Source organism: Thermobia domestica, chromosome 11, assembly GCF_964235325.1.
Source record: "Thermobia domestica chromosome 11, izTheDome1.hap1.1, whole genome shotgun sequence".
Classification (NCBI taxonomy): Eukaryota; Metazoa; Arthropoda; class Insecta; order Zygentoma; family Lepismatidae; genus Thermobia; species Thermobia domestica.
The window spans coordinates 117834177-117849286 of record NC_137464.1 but is presented as its reverse complement, the minus strand read 5'-3'; the positions used below and the strand labels follow the sequence as shown (position 1 = coordinate 117849286).

Genomic DNA, 15110 nt, shown 5'->3' with positions numbered 1-15110 from the left:
GTAAATCTCTTAACGCGAGTGGAATCAAACCAGAAAACCTGTAATAGATGTCAAACCTCTACCACTCAGCCACCACGACTTCCACAAAGTTTATGTTAGTATTTTTGTTATAAAAAATAAACTTTGAATAGGAAATTGCAGTAAATGAAATATTTCTAGGATACTCAAAATAATACTAAAACTTAGAATATGAAACACAACACTAATTTTAACAGTAATTTTATAATAATGAGCTGGTGAGATCTTTTGATATTTAACTATCGACGAGTAGGTCATTTTTAGAGCATTCAGAGCCTGCAACTCTTTGACTTTTTCTCTAATAGGCGCCGGAAAAGAATCAGCAGTGTTTCTTACAATGTGAGCATTTTCTTAATATCATTTCAAGATGTGTATGCTTTAAATATTACGATCATGTATTCTTTTATTTTCAGAATTGTTAAAATGGCTTAAAGGAAATCAACCATTGTCAATTTAAAACACAGACTTTCTTTGATCGCAAAATTGATCAGGCAGACCCTTGATGTAAACGATGACGTATTGCCAGAAAGAATTGGATAATACAGTGATTTTGAAATATGATCTGTCGGACTACAAAGACATTAGATCACACATAACCAACAAAGTGCAAGCACAAGATTAAGCCAGGCAAGCTCAGTCTCACGCAAAATCCGGACTTACTATCCTCAATGAGTCTCCAGATATCTCGACATCATTTAACTTACTGGGCCTGCGCTCCCTAAGGGCTCGGCCTAGCGCTTACTAATGTTATTAGAAAACTTGTAAAATTTGCAGAAAGTGTGACGAAATTTAAATACCGTGAATCAACTGGCTCACACTGGTTTGTTCCATCAGCTACCCATTTCATATTCTAAAGATGAGAAAGCGTAATTAAAATCAGATGTCTATACTATATTAACCAGAAACGTATTTTCACAAATAACCACACCTTAGAACACTTAAAATGAATTTAACTTTATGAGCTATATTCATCTGTGTAGTATACGATTGTAATTAGGATGAAAGATTGGTTTGGTTGTCAGTGATACCAAATGTAGATACAGAACTTAGACACTCTTGAAAATGAAAACAATACATAACTTTACAACTGTACATATATTCGATGAACTACCGTCACGTTGGCAGCCCTAGCGACGCCTCTAATTGTCACAGGGACATGAACGATACCTCGTTGGAAAGCTTCTGGGACACAGATTTCAGAGATTTAACTTTTGTATTCCACTGCGTACGACAAATGACAGTCTTGGCAGACTCCCACAAAGTTAAAATTGTTTCTTTATTTTTGATTTTCTTCTTCTTCTTCTTTTACGGGTTGAGCATGGAATCTGTGTTCTATAAGCTTTCCAACGAGGTGTATTTCATTCCCTGTGACAAATAGGGGCGTCGCTAGGGTTGTCGACCACGTGGAGGTAGACGACAAATATCCAAAACAAGTACGAGCTTCCGATTTTTTTTTTTTAAATCTCCCTTGCTATTGCAACTACATCATTCATTGTTTTCATATAAGTGTTCCCAATGTTTGGCGTACATATGAGATTTTTTTTCTTGCTTACGGCAAATAACAGTATTGCCAGCGTTCCTCAAAGTTTAAATATGTGGCTTTCGTTTATAAGAAAATATACACTGGAGAAATGGGCAAATTCAATACATCATTTACCCCTCGTAAGCCCAATGACAAAATACAGGGTATCACTAGTTAATATCATTTATTTATATTGATACCATTTTTTATGCTTATAGCTTCTTTGGGATAAGTTTAAAGGCAATTGGAGTTTAGTATAATGGATAACATTTTTTGCAGTGCATCTTTAGTTGTAAAATCATTATCATATAGTTAATAAATGTAACTGACATAAAAGTATAATATTAGCATTAAACCCTACAACAACTTTATTTCCACTTACCTTCATTTGTTGACATTTGTGTTCCTGAAGTTAATCCAGCCAATTTCCAATGACAAATAACGCCCACATCTGCACGTGTTATGTTGTTTAACAACACTTCTTCATTTCAGAAACGAACTGCTTGATTTTCAAAATTTCCACTACTTTAACTAAACATGAATCACTTGAGGCCTAACGTATCGTAACTGTTGCGTTAAAGTTTGCATATTAGTTTAAAAAATAAAATAAATCTAATACTAATGTTTTTTTTCTTCTTAATCATTGCAATCGGGAATAATTTACTTAGTCACAATCGGCTTCTTCGCAGTAATATTTTGTCACAGGATATTTCTAATTGTCCTTACAAGCACAATAGCTGCAGCAAGACGATTTATTTACAAAACACCTGCAAGACAGTGTTTTGCAGATTTTCCATGTGCAAGGTGGAATTAAGATATCTGGTACTGCAAGCTATGTAATTAGAAGTGCACGATGGTTTTATTGTCATCTAAGAAAAAACAAACCTGGTTAAATCTGAAGGCTCTGAAACGGAATTGTGGAGTTTCTCCAATAGTACAGTTGAGCAGTGCATCTCTGTACATGTTGTCGGAAAGAGTTGGAGGTCCACGGTAAACAACCAATGTCATTAACTGCTGATGGGGATGACGGGAAGTGAATGCATCTACTTTCATCACAAGAATTTTGTTTTTACTTTACAATCTTTAAATAGGCAAGCTCTATTTGGTGGGGTTGTGTGTCATTCAGGTCTTCTGATGTAAAAACTGTAGCACATCTAAAACAGAATCCGATATTCTTCCTAAACTGAAAGCATACTGTTTGGTTTCTACTTTGCTCGTCGAGTCACAGCTTTAAAAACATTATGAGCTGGTAAACGTTTGTAGAATTTAATCTCAAGGGCTTCTGAAGCTATATGACATCCTAGAGCTCTTTTCTTTTCTCCAATACCAGCTACTAACCACAAACTATGACAACCGATATTTGTCAAATTATGCCAGTATGATATGGTTAACACTATCACATCCGTGTCTGGGCTGTGAATCATTAGGTTTACACTTCCTTTGTTTCTAACTGAATTAAACGCATGAAGAAAAATTCTTGTGTCTGCTTCATTCTGGTTATATTCCAGGTTTTCATACGTTCTTGAAAGATGATTTTCATGTTTTAGGTAACACTCGTTTTAGTTTTCAAAACTACCAGACACAGAAAACTGTTTACCTGCAGGGATGATTAGCCTGTTAATTATATACTCTGAAATGTGCTTGACGTAGTTCCTTTTGTTTTCAGGCAAAGCTATGTAATGGGACTACTGTTTTGGAATCAGTCAGATCACTAAGAATTTTTATGAGTAAAGGAGACTTCTTCATACTTCTAAAATCGTTTTCACCATTTTTAAGTGATGTACTGATGTTACTGTATCTGTCATACCCAAGATCCACTCGTGTTGTTGCACTGTTGTGGAGAAATCTTTCAACTTTCCTTAGTTGGTGCTCGGCAAAGTCTTTGAAAGTCTAAATTTGATAAAACATTGTTTGGGACACTACGAACCAGACCCATTCCATCTAAAACTTGTACTTGGTTCCCTAGAGATTTAATTCTTGCAGGGATTTATTACAAGAAGTCTCTGTTTCGATTACATTCAACAGGTCAGACTTCACACTTTTCTTGAGATGGAAATGCGGGTGTGCTAAAGTTGGCAGATAGTATAACAGCTCATGACTCAACAAATCCTGGATATGATGGCTCCTTTGATTAGCTATTGGACTATCTTATATCCTGGACTATGTGTGGAGAGTGCGTACCGTCACGCAAAAACGAAAACAAATTGGTGGATGGCTGGAAAAGTGGCCGCAACGTAGAAGGGAACTAGTTCTAGGAGGAACGTGACTGTGACAACGCCAGTGAACATTTCAAGGGTAGAACAGCTTATTTAGGACAACAGGAGCATCACCTTCACAGAACTAGAGGCGGCCACAGGACTTGCCAGAATTAATCTTCACCGCATAAGGTACGAACACCTTAAGATAGGTAAGTTGTCTGCCAGGTGGGTTACCAAATTCCTGAACGCAACTTAAAGACAACAGTGCAAGGACGTGAGCGGTAATCATGTGCAACGATACAACCAGGATCCAGAAGGCTTCATGTCCAAACTCATGACTGGCGACGAGACTTGGCTGCACTACCATGAGCCAAACATGAAAGCCTAATCAATGCAGTAGATGCATATAGGCAGCCCCAGCCACATCCCTCTGCAGGCAAAGGCAAGGCCACAGTTTTTGGGACAAGGCTGGAATCATCCTCATTGACTGGCTGAAAACCGGGACCACAATTAACAGCGAATCATACGTGACATCGCTTCGGAGTTGGCGCCGTGTAATTCACAGGGAAGAACTAGGAAAATAGGCGAAAGGTGTGCTCCTGCAATACAACAACGCTCCTCCCCACACGAATCGGGCAACCACGACTGACATTATTGAGCAGGGGTTCCAGGTGCTGCCATACCCAGCGTATTCTCCTTTCCCATCAGCAGTTAATGACATTGGTTGTTTACCGTGCACCACCATCTCTTTCCGAGAACATGTACTGAGATGCACTGCTCAACTGTACTATTGGAAAAACTCAGCAATTCCGTTTCAGAACCTTTAGATTTAACCAGGTTTGTTTTTTCATAGATGACAATAAAACCATCGTCCACTTCTGAGGACATAGCCTGCCGCACCAGATATCTTAATTCCACCTTGCACATGGAAAATCTGCAAAACACTGTCTTGCAGGTATTTTGTAAATAAATCGGTTTGGGTAAAAAACCTCGCGGCCAGAACCTCGCGGACCAAAACCTCGCCTCCCAAAACCTCGCGGCCCAAAATCTCGCCGGGCCGAAACCTCGCCTGGCCAAAACCTCGCCGCCCAAAACCTCGCGGGACAAAATCTCGCCTGGCCAAAACCCCGCCTGACCAAAACCTCGCCGTCCAAAACGTCGCGGGCCAAAATCTCGCGGGGCCAAAACCTCGCCACCCAAAATATCGCGGGCCAAAATCTCGCCGGGCCAAAACCTCGCCACCCAAAATATCGCCATACCCAAAATCTCGCCTGACCAAAATGTAAATGTTCCAACAGATGATAAGGATGACGGTATAAAAGACGCTGTTTCACAAGAAGTATCACGGGTATTTGACCAAGTCCCGCGATACTATATGAAAATTTTATTTCTGTATTAGAGGATTTCAATGTGAAGGTAGGGCGACAGGATGTTTTTAAACTGGTTATAGGGAAAGAAAGTCTGCATAAGGAAAGTAATGACAACTAACGGGGTTAGTTCCGTGAACTTTGGAACATCCAAAAACTTAAAATTTTAACAAAAATCTAATATTTATGAAAGTATGAAATAATATATGAGTTTTTACGACGTCCCTTGATTATGTCCTGTAGGGTAAAAGGGACGTAAATGACCAGGATGAAGGAAATGATCGAATAAAGAAAGTGGGAGGAAACGGGAATAACCCGAGAAAGCCCACGCACACGATGTTTTGTATCTATTATTATTATTATTATTATTAGTAGTAGTAGTAGTAGTAGTAGTAGTAATAGTATTAGTATTTGTAATGTGAAATGGCATATTAAGAAACTCATTGGGTAAATTTTAAAGAAAAGTTTCATTTGCGGTGATGTTTTGGGTGGCGAGGTTTAGGCCCGGCGAGATTTTGGGCGGCGAGGTTTTGGGCCGGCGAGATTTTGTCCCACGAGGTTTTGGGCGACGAGATTTTGGGCGGCGAGGTTTTGGCCCGGCGAGATTTTGTCCCGCGATGTTTTGGGCGACGAGGTTTTGGCCACGCGAGGTTTTGGCCCGGCGAGATTTTGTCCCGCGTGGTTTTGGTCGGCGAGATTTTGGGCGGCGATGTTTCGGCCGCGAGATTTTGTCCGTATCCCAAATAAATAATCTTGCTGCAGCTATTGTGCTTGTAAGGACAATTAGAAATATCCTGTGACAAAATATTACTGCGAAGAAGCCGATTGTGACTAAGTAAATTATTCCCGACTGCAATGATTAAGAAGAAAAAAACATTAGTATTAGATTTATTTTATTTTTTAAACTGATATGCAAACTTTAACGCAACAGTTACGATACGTTAGGCCTCAAGTGATTCATGTTTAGTTAAAGAAGTGGAAATTTTGAAAATCAAGCAGTTCGTTTCTGAAATGAAGAAGTGTTGTTAAACAACATAACACGTGCAGATGTGGGCGTTATTTGTCATTGGAAATTGGCTGGATTAACTTCAGGAAACAAATGTCAACAAATGAAGGTAAGTGGAAATAAAGTTGTTGTAGGGTTTAATGCTAATATTATACTTTTGTCAGTTACATTTATTAACTATATGATAATGATTTTACAACTAAAGATGCACTGCAAAAAATGTTATCCATAATACTAAACTCCAATTGCCTTTAAACCTATCCCAAGAAGCTATAAGCATAAAATTGGTATCAATATAAATAAATTATATTTGGTCTAGGAATTAATTCGTGCGGTTGGTACGCACACATTGAAGCTGTAGTACAAACACAAAATACATAAATACCTTAAGAAAAATATTGTCCATCGCTAGCCACCACTTTCGCCCATCTGTCAGGCAATGTACGGATTCCGTGGCGAAAGAAGTCCTCATCCTTGGAAGCGATCCAGTCAGAGACCCATGTTTCGATATCTTCTGAAGAAGTAAACCGCTGTCCAATCAAATCGTTCTTCATGCAATCGAACAAGTAGTAGTCCGAAGGAGCAACGTCTGGTGAATACGGCGGGTGGGGTAAAACTTCCCATCCGACATTTTCTAAATAGGTTTTGACCGGTTTTGCGACATGTGGGCGAGCGTTATCATGTTGTACAATAAGTTTATCATGTCTGTTCTCCCATTCTGGTCGTGTTCTGGCCAGAGCTTGCTTCAAACGCATTAATTGTCGTCGATAACGTTCTCCATTCATAGTTTCACCCGGTTGCAGCAGCTCATAGTACACCACACCTTTCATATCCCACCATATGCACAGCATAACCTTTGCACAGTAAATATCTCGTTTTGGTTGTGATGAACCTGGTTCACCTGGTTTCACCCAGACCTTTTTTCGTTTAGGGTTCTCGTAATGGATCCACTTCTCATCACCCGTAATAATTCGATGCAGAAACCCCTTTCTGCTCTGTCGTTGAAGCAGCAATTCGCAAATGGTTTTTCGTCTTTCAACGTCTCTGTCTTTCAATTCATGTGGAACGCAATGTGACATCTTTGAATCATTCCCATGGCTTTCAAGCGTTTGGAGACTGTTGTTTGATCAACGCCTAATGCTGCTGCAAGTTGTTCCTGCGTTTGAAACGAATCCTGCTCGAGCAATGCTGTCAATTCTTCGTCTTGAAATTTTTTTGGCTGTCCAGCTCGCTCTTGGTCTGCCAAGCCGAAATCACCACTTCTAAACCGTGCAAACCACTTCTGACACGTTCGCTCAGCTAGAGCATGGTCACCATACACTTCCACCAAAATACGATGACTTTCAGTCGCACTTTTCTGCATGTTAAAGTAATGCAGCAGGACACCCCGCAAAAACACTTTATCAGGCACAAATTGCGCCATGTTCACTTAACTACAAACTGGTGTTGTTGACGCTTTAATCCACTGCCCTATACTACGAACGATACGCGATGACAGGGGTTTGCAACACATGTGTGGATACACGGAACTGTGGGACGCTCTGTTCGTTGCGCCATCTCTTGTCCACCCGCACGAATTAATTCCTAGACCAAATATTAACTAGTGATACCCTGTATTTTGTCATTAGGCTTACGAAGGGTAAATGATGTATTGAATTTGCCCATTTCTCCAGTGTATATTTTCTTATAAAAGAAAGCCACATATTTAAACTTTGAGGAACGCTGGCAATATGTTATTTGCCGTAAGCAAGAAAAAAATCTCATATGTACGCCAAACATTGGGAACACTTATATGAAAACAATGAATGGTGTAGTTGCAATAGCAAGGGAGATTTAAAAAAAATCGGAAGCTCGTACTTGTTTTGGATATTTGTCGTCTACCTCCACGTGGTCGACAACCCTAGCAACGCCCCTATTTGTCACAGGGAATGAAATAGACCTCGTTGGAAAGCTTATAGAACGCAGATTCCAAGTAGGTAACTTTTGTGCCCCCTATGCTGAACCAGTAAAAGAAGAAGAAGAAGAAAATCAAAAATAAAAAGAAACCATTTTAACTTTGTGGGAGTCTGACAAGACTGTTATTTGTCGTACGCGGTGGAGCACAAAAGTTAAATCTCTGAAATCTGTGTCCCAGAAGCTTTCCAACGAGGTATCGTTCATGTCCCTATGGCAATTAGAGGCGTCGCTAGGGCTGCCAACGTGACGATAGTCCATTGAAAGATATGTACAGAGTGACCATCGGAGGTACGAAGTTCCGAATTTTTATCTCTCTTGCTATTGTGTCTACGCCCTTCATTTTGTTATATGATTGTTGCCAACGTGTGATGTACATGTGAGATTATGTTTTCTTGCGAACGACAAACAACAGTGTAGCCAGCGTCCCATAAATTTTAAAAAATGATTTTCATTCAATTTTTTATTTCCGTCTGCTTCTTTTACATGTTGCCGACGGAGTGCACAAAAGTTGCCTCGTCGGAATTTGTGTTCCATATGCTTTCCAACGAGGTATAGTTCATGTTCCTGTTACAATTAGGAGGGCTATTACAACTGCCAACGTGAAGGTCTACGATTTTCTGCGCCCTCCCCCTCCCCCCAAGTTGTCGACCATGCTGGGGAGCGACTACATCGGTTTTCATGATCACTATAATGCCTATAACAATAATCAGAAATAAAACTGTGTTAGGCTTTCCATACATGCTCAATCCTCCTCAGATCCTGACCTAATGGAAGTAAAGCAACCCTTAAGAGCATAATGTGATGTATCACACTTTTTTATGTGCCTGAAGAATAGCTCGAGGGTGATCCAGGCTATACTGAAAATGATCAAACCATCCCAACAGAACTATTGCAGAAGCTTTTTGGTAGCATACAGAACTATAGTTTGGGAGAGAACTATAGTGATTAAACACCATACCAGAAGACTATAACGCCGAACGCTTATTCTAAATAGCATACTTCAGTTTCCCTAACGTCTCGTAGTAGAAATTTGAAATGATCGACTCACGATATCCTCTAGCAGTTCTCCTTTTCGTTCCCTTAATACTGTTATAACTTTCCTAGGTTTCATTTGTCAGTAGGCGTGATCACCCTCCAATAAATACTGTTTGGTTAAAATTACATTGTTCATGTGCGACACCCATTTCTTATTGTTGGCAAATTCCAAAGCAGTACAACCTGGTGTGTCTTATGCAATTCAGAGAAAAGACTTTGGCACTCAATAAACATCGACAGGTTTCACGAACATTTGTCAAATTCTTTCTGCACGAGTTATTCTCTGACAACAAATAGGTGCCCACTTCTTTCGTTATCATGTATGTGAGATCGTGATCACACCTATTCGGGAAACAACAATCGGGCGGATGTAGCAGTACCTTAAGCAATTTATGTGTTACTTTATATGTAACAAGTATTATTTTATAGAAGTATGAAATGTAGATTCTAGTAGCATTATTTCTTGAAATCTAGATTTGAAACTTTCACTTAACAATAATGAGCTATGAAAGACTTTCCTTGTTATAAAGGTAATGTTTATCAGCCTGTGCACTGATATCACACCGCAATATTTTGTATACGTTCACTCATGTACACTCATATCATTGTATGTGTTGAGTATATATATGTTATGTATATTCGTGTGTGTGTGTGTGAGAGAGAGAGAGAGAGTGTGTGTGTACAAATTCATCGTAGATTCAAATATTGTGATGCAGATGCTGTATATACTAATTTCATGGCATAAATATATATTGACTCTTGGAATAAACTTCAGTGTTCGCCGTGGAACTGTAAAATTTTCTCCATTTCTAGGATTACATCACTGTCTCCCGTATTGGAGGTTAAATTGTGCATAAAAATCGAACTCTTGGAATAAACTTCAGTGTTCGCCGTGGAACTGTAAAATTTTCTCCATTTCTAGGATTATATCACTGTTCTCCCGTATTGGAGGTTAAATTGTGCATAAAATATTGAACTCCTTTAAAATATCTTCTATTGAAATCAGTAAGTTTGATAACTAAATAAAATGTACTAAATGTAAGGTGCTGAAAATGCGTGACACATGTACAGACTGACAAAAGAAAATAACTATGTTGTATGCTATCTGCGTTTACAATATGGTGTTACTCATGCAGAATATGCCAAGCAGAAACTAAGTAGAAATAGAATATTTCTTTTGTTGTAAACTGTACAATTTTTTCAAGGAAAATTAGAAAAACAGCCCAGTACGATACAAGTATTATTTGATTTGTTTCGTGGTGAAGATACGTATTTTGTTTGCTAATGTTCATTTTCACCAACTAAAAAACTATCTGTGACATGGAATTAGAAATTAATGTGAAATTTGAACCGCTTTCCTTCACAACCAAGGAACTGATATGAAACCAAACCTTTAACCAGTATAACAGAAGAAGCTGAATTTATTAAGAGCGTTATAATAGAGCAAATTTAGTAACTATGACAAAGGTAAGAATTACTATGAATTCTTTCGTCTTTGAGAAGCTGATATGTAGGAAAAGTGAGCATAGTTTGATAGCAATATAAGTGGTAATTAACAACAAGTCATTTCTTGTACATTATGCTCTGTACATCGTCCAGTGCACTCGTTATCATCGCTTATTCGAAACAGAATTGTAGTTTGAGCCCCTTACATCATTTGCGTTACTCATTTTACTACTTCAAGATTCGTATAAGTAGGTCGATGGGATTTTCCTTTATTATAAGATTGTGTTTCGGCGGTGCTACAACATTCTTCGGGACGTAAAATTGTCTCGTGATTTGTGTATTTGTTGTTTACGTCGTGATTTTTAAATTGAAATCATATACACTTGTAATTGTAAAGAAATAGACAACTATCATGCAAACTAGACAAAATGTCATACAAATTGGCAAGACTGTTATGTTGCGAGGATTGTGAAACTAGCGGTAATCTTTGTTGCTTAATGTCTCTGGTTTTGTCCCAGCTCCCTCCAAGTGAATTTGTGGTGTACAAGCGTCGTGTGGGTGAGTTTTCTTGGAGATATTTCGTTTCCTCTTACTTCATTCCAGCATTATCATCCAGCGTTTCCCTTAGTTTCGGAGTACAATTGTGGGAAGTTAATATAATAGTGCTAATAACTAAGCACGAGTTGGATGATATAACACTGATCTACTGTAAATCGAAATTTGTTTTATTATTTAATGCGCCTTTAAAATGACAAATAATGTGTGTTTTATGTAAGTTTGAGGACTATATTTGCGTTTATTATGACATTCAATTGTGATTTTTAAAAAAAAATATTTTAGTCTTAGTGAAAGGCGGCATGGAATACAGGTATTGTAACTTCACTGCTAAGATCTAATTACTTGATACTACAAGAAATTAGAATGCTCTTGAATAATAATAAGGTCTTTATTACAACTATGATTATGAATGCTATGCGAGGTCCCGAAAATTTCGTATAGGATGGTATTCTTGTAACTTCAATCTATATTCAACCATAACTATGTTTTCAATTTACGTAAGTAATCCTACGAAATATTAAGTGAAGGAACAAATAAATATCTGGCTGATCAAGCTGTTATTACTATTTTTATATCTGCTCTTAATTTATCTCTTTAGTGTTACTGTTAATTTTCAGTTTTCATGTACATTTCTAAAAGCAAGTATAGTTTGCTCTACTCGCTTATTTGCACTAACAAATGTAAGTTAAAACTGCTTTTGAGCAAAAGTGTCACATAAGTCAATAACAATAGACGTATCTAAAAATTTCCGTTGTGAGGGTAACACAGGACCCTTATCTGATTTTGCGAGGTCTACCGATTGCTCTTAGAATCTATAAAACCTATAGGCACGGAGGTTTCATTGGTCAGAACATATCGACCTCAGATATCGGTCTGTACATCCGTCAACTGCGATCGTAGTTCGGAGTCTACGTTAAAAGTAGGTCCTATCGTTCATAACCTCGGTTTTCCATACTATCGTTAAACACGCATACGTAATTCAATGATAGGTGTGAAAATTTAAAAATTCAGAAGAATTACGATGAAAAATAGTTTTCTGAAGAAATACAACTATAAGAAGTTTGCGAAAAGAAGAAGATAAGAGAAGAATGAAAGTTCAAAGCGAGAGAATAATCGAAGTCTCTAGTTTTCACTCAGCGATTATGCCACAAAAATATGATTCTTGTCCATGTGATAAGCCTGCCCGAATACAATAGCAAATTAATATTTCCTTAATATCGGTCAATGGTAAAGACCTGGCTCTAGCACTTGAAATAATACTGATATCCTTATAGAGCAGTTAATATTTGGGTTTGTTTGAGAGCAATTTAACCTGTAATTACTTTGGAGGTTGTCAGAAAAATCTGTGCTTTATAAGAATGTATCATATAAAGTATTTCGATTCGGTTGGAATAAATTCTGATCTATACTTTCTGTTAAAAAAGGAAGAAATTCCTCCTGAAAATCACGAATAAATATCTTAGAACCCACAACGAATGAACTTGCCATATTGAAACTTCAATTGGAGCTTGGTACATACAATAGCAACCACATATTTTGGATCTCACACGTTAACAAAAATTCAACTGTTAGTACTACTAAAGTAAGCCATAAAGAATAACTTCCATACAATATTTCGTGGCATAACTTATGATAGTTTTTGTTTAACTACGTGGCCTCCACATACATGTATTTATTATTATTGTAATGTATTATATTTCTTATCCACTAAAATTATTTCTAAAACAACGAAATTATTATTACATCACTAATGAAGCAATGTTTGAGACACAAATTGCGACAAAATTGTCTTAGTATATAAGAAGGAAAAAACTATCTAAATGAGACAGACAAGATAATTGAATTTTTATCGTTACCTTGATTTTAAGGTTAGTCAACGGAACCTGAGCGGATACGGTTGCCTGTATCTTCCAGGATCAAACCACAGTAATAAGGAAACCGTTGAATTTTTTTACGCACGACCTAACCACATCTTTCTTTCCACCAGTACATCACCTTCTGAAGAAGCAAAATGAAAGTAATGGACATTCAGGTGACATAAAATGTTTCAGTAATGGTTTCTTGCAATTTGTTCCAGTCTTTCTTAAGCCAATCCACTAAATAAACCAAAACTTTCCCACTTTAAAACCAAAGAGACAAAGTTCTACATTTTATCATTGAAATAGATTAAAAGATTTCAATCGCCATTGTGAGTAAGATTTCCATGATCAATGTTTAAAGTCTTGGTCATTGAATTACAAGAAAACATGGAATTATAACTTCACTTTGTGACAATATATGGTTCTGCATATTCAGTCAAATCAACCGTTCGGATATGCTTCATGTATAATTTCTATTTTCAAGTTCATATATGTGCTTGTTGAGTCGTAAACATTCTACGAAAAATGCGTTTGGTTCTTCGTAGCATGTGTAAGAAAGTTCAGCACAATACGATGTAGTGGTCAAATATAATTCTATAAACATACTGAAGTTTTCAACGTCACAAATTCTTCTCACATAATTTCATTGAAAATACGTTGTTGTTAGGTTTGCAGAACAATTCTGATAAATATGACAAATACGATAGTCGTTTGTTATTCATTGATGAAAATCATACATTTAAAAAAATAATGATTTTATTACATACAAATGTTAAACAGTTTTTAGTAATGAAAGTCAGGATAAACTATTCGATGCAACAATGTAAGAGGAAAGAAAATGAAGAACCTGAATATGCAGTTACAAAAGCTATTAAATTCGTAGAAAATTATTCAACCTTATACACAAATGTTAATAATATGAATCTGATGTTATCTGTTTCTTATATATAGTGTGTGCTTAACTGTTAGAGATATACGTATGTTACCGTTTGGATTGGTTAGTTCATTTGCAGTTTAATGTCCCTTTCAACACTGACGATATGTGAAACATAGACCAACAACTTAATGAGGGATACGAACCACATGACTTTCACCATGAATCGAACCCAATTTTCCGGCGATGAAGACATGTACGCTAACCACATAGTAGTAGAACATGGAGGCGTAGAGAACATTCTGAAATCGGTGAGAAATTGACATGTGGCTTAGGTCATTGACCTCTATCACGTAATATATCATCATGGAGCCATGCGACTTCCCGGTTATTGAATTCTACCACCTGTTTTGACGTCATAAGATTATGTAACTGGGACGGTCTATGGGTCCTAAATACGTATCTTTAGGAATCCTGGCACGTTCCCTTAAATGGATAAAAAATTTCGGAGTTTCTGATGTTATTTGGGTGTGTTTGGGGTAGCTCACTCTTTTTCATACTTATTTTGGAGTAACTATCTCTCTTCCATGGCTTCTTTGAATAGGTGTAAAGTGGGAATTCCGTGTACTCCTCATGTTTTAAGATGGTAGCTTACAGTCTTATGTATGGGTTGTGTATAGGTGCTTCTGGATTTGTAGAGGGTTCCTCACTCTCTTTCCTATCTATTGAGAATAAGTTTCATAAGCCGGTGGTTCCTTAGAATAAGTGTAATGTGGGCTAAACTTGTACCCTTCATGTCTTAGGATCGGTTGATGATTTTAGTTTAGCGTCCCTTTCAGCAGCGAGGCTATATGAGACGTGGACCTACTGATTAACGTGGAATCCGAACCACATGAGCTCCCATCTTAGGATAGGTGTTTTTGATCCTATGCTTACGTACGAGTGCCTTTGTATCTCTAGAGGGTGCCATACTTTTTCATGGCTATTGATAATAACTTATGTACTTCAGTGGTTCCTTTGATTGGGCCAAACTTGTACCCCACATGTTTCATGATAAGTGCTTGCGATCCTATGTTTATGTATATACATGTGCTTATGGACTTATAGAGGATTCCTCACTCGCTTTCATACCTATGGAGAATCAGTTACATACCCTGGTGGTTCCCTTGAATGAGTATAAGCTGAACTAATATTTTACCCCTCATGTTTTAAGATAGGTTCTTGTGGTCCTATGCTTATGTATGAGTGCTAATGAACTACAGCGTACTTCA

General features: G+C 37.6%; 1 long non-coding RNA gene across 1 annotated transcript in view; it reads right to left on the bottom strand.

Annotated features, from left to right (window-relative positions):
• The window catches only part of LOC145664391 (uncharacterized), a 225148-nt gene extending 211533 nt beyond the window's left edge, over positions 1-13615 (bottom strand). The window contains exon 1 of the long non-coding RNA XR_014127429.1: positions 12963-13615. This is a non-coding gene — a long non-coding RNA (uncharacterized LOC145664391). The remainder of the gene's footprint in view (positions 1-12962) is intronic.
• Between the last annotated feature and the right edge of the window lie 1495 nt (positions 13616-15110).